General features: G+C 39.7%; 1 protein-coding gene across 5 annotated transcripts in view; it reads right to left on the reverse strand.

Moving 5' to 3' along the window:
* Nucleotides 1–2,361, reverse strand: part of glceb (glucuronic acid epimerase b) — a 60,535-nt gene extending 58,174 nt beyond the window's left edge. For 3 of the 5 annotated variants that reach the window (XM_086226430.1, XM_086226399.1, XM_086226408.1), the window contains exon 1: nucleotides 2,152–2,360. The gene's annotated coding sequence lies outside the window, so the exon portion shown is untranslated. Of the gene's footprint in view, nucleotides 1–2,151 lie in introns of all 5 variants that reach the window. The other 2 variants (XM_086226419.1, XM_086226440.1) reach the window with 1 other exon arrangement.
* Between the last annotated feature and the right edge of the window lie 316 nt (nucleotides 2,362–2,677).

The raw sequence follows: 2,677 nt of genomic DNA on the forward strand, positions 1-2,677 counted from the left end.
CGGATACCAAACTACCCAGACTTCAATATGACCACAGTACATCATCTCTGATGATGGAGAAATTCATTTGTCTCATCAACTCTCTAATTTGTATTTTAAAAAAAATGGTCTATGTTGTTCTTCAGCTCTCTTAAATTCTATCTCACACACATACACACACACACACACACACACACACACACACACGCACGCACGCACACAATAGGAAGACTACTCGGCACAATCAATCAAAAATATTGTCAGCTGCAATATCTAGATCTCAGGAGCTGCAATGATGTATACAGATGCTATAATGTCCGGGCCTACCAATTAAATTCTACAGATGTAAGGGAATATGTTTGGTATGGAACCTTGCAAAAATTACATCATTATTCTCTAGAATTTTTTTTATAACATTAAAATGCAAGAGAAGCATTCACACTTAAACTAGGAGTCATATTAACAATCACATTGTCAAATTAACCACAAGATATTTGCTTCACATTGTTCAATCTGGAGTGCAACTGCAGCAACAGACTGACAACAAAGGCAGACTGTTTGCAGTATCTTCCTCCACCCAACATCCACCTTTACAACTCAACAAGGAAACACATACCATCATCATACGCGTCAAGCTCAAGGCAGTATTTCTGTCCTTATGCATAATGGCTTTCATATTTTCTTCAAAAAGTCATGTGATCACTGAAGTGGGGTCAAATCAAATTGTTGTTTTTCATTTGTATAATAAAGTAACAATCACAATAGCTAGTTCAATCATTTCCCATCATTTGGAATATAACTTTACGGTCATTAATTAATCTAAATTATGTTGATCAAAACAACAACACCACCACCTACTGGAATTTTCAAATTGCAGAAATATAAGATAGTCCTGCCACGTATGGTCAACAGACTTAAGAAAATATCTTTGATGACACAGATCCTCAAAAAACCCACCATTCTCATTTCAATAGGTTTATCGATGAAAATCAGAATGATGTGAAAACTAACATTTCCTCTCTAACCGTAACTAATCTCACAATAGCATTATCAATCAAAGTAACCACAACTGCATATTTTTTTCTACAACGTACAGCCCCATCTTCCATCTTTATTCATGCCTGTTCCTTACACTGGATACTCAGACACCATCATTACTGCTTTTTTTATTTTAGTCTATATTTCACCATTTCGGCATTCATATATCTTATACACACAAACCCCCGGATAATTCTGCATCTTCCTTATAAAAGACATTTAGGTTTCTATGTCAGTACTCTTAGCAGATCCTTAATAATGCAGACTTAACAGCTGTGTGGCTATAAACGGAGACATAGTGGAACGGATAAATGACTGGCATGAATTGTAGACGGATCAAAATTCTTATTCAAGGTCAGTCTCCTGTCAAGAAGTAATGTCCCAGCAATCTCAGTCGGACAATGACATATACACGGTTGATAACCCACCGTTTATATTAACGGGGCCGCTGTAGGAATGTGCTGCGTTTAAGGGTGGGAATATCGTAGGAGGGAGAATCTCTGAAGATGGAGAAGTTTCTGCTCAATGGTAAACAAACACTGACAACAGGGTGTGCCGCCGAAAATTACAGATAGGAGAAAGAGAAATCGCTCGCTATAGCGGTTAGTAACGTGAAGCGGAAATTAACTATTGTTCAGGGATTACTGGCGCTAGTTAAGTTTACTTATAGTTTCTGACCAGCTCCATTCACAAAAGCTATCACGACTTCCTCTCGTATCCCTCCCGTTTACCTTACAACGACACACTAACACCAGAAAGCCGTTATTAGAGTTGAGAAGGCGAGCCTGCTGGTGAGATGGAAAGCCACGGAAAGCTAGTTTATAGTAGGCAAATGAACCGTTAGCATACAAGCTAACAGCGGTTTAGATTCCAGAGACACACGGCGAGCTTTGAAGTTCCTACATTCCCCTCCGGTTCCATTAACACAAACCGACAAGCCGAGGGTTTTAATACCGACTTGAAGGTAAAATGGTGCACTAGAATAAGATGTTACATGTGCGTAAAGCAGAGCTGGTGGTGTTTAAATTATGTTTTTCTGGGTGTTAATACAGCGTTTGAACTGTGGACATATCCGCTAGCTCTGCATGAGTCTGGACAGGGGGAGCCAAAAAGACGTAACGGTAGCAACCTTACCTGCAAGAATAAAGCTATAGTTGACAACCGGAGTTTGTCCTGGGACGCCGAGAGTAGTAGTTTATCGCTAGCTCGTTAGTTTAAGAGACTCATGCTCCACCTCAGGCAGGCTAAAGAAGAGGTCTCTGTTTGACTGCGTGTTGCCTCCACCAAGAGCAACTGAACCCAGAGGAGGATCTGCTGCTCGCTGGGAAGGATTTATAATGTCGCGGGATAAGACGAGAATCGGGGATCCCCGTGAACCAATCAAAATGGCGCTCAACATTCGTTTTGTCTTTTTTTTCCCCCAAGGACTAGAGAGAGTCTGAAATAATGTCTGTGTAGCAAATATAAAGATGACCTCTTCCTATTTATTTCATTGCTTTCTTCGTGTCCACCGTCCACATACACATTCTGTTGAATTTACAATTAACAATATGGTAAACTGAATACAAAATGATACTTTCATTGTGTACCATCTTTCAGTCATGAAATATTTGCATATATTGATGGAACTACTGTCAGAAAACAACGTTCATGACCTGGG

The sequence above is a fragment of the Aulostomus chinensis genome, chromosome 2, assembly GCF_037954235.1.
Source record: "Aulostomus chinensis isolate RoL2024-O1b breed Wild chromosome 2, RoL_Achi_v1.0, whole genome shotgun sequence".
In the NCBI taxonomy this organism is placed as follows: Eukaryota; Metazoa; Chordata; class Actinopteri; order Syngnathiformes; family Aulostomidae; genus Aulostomus; species Aulostomus chinensis.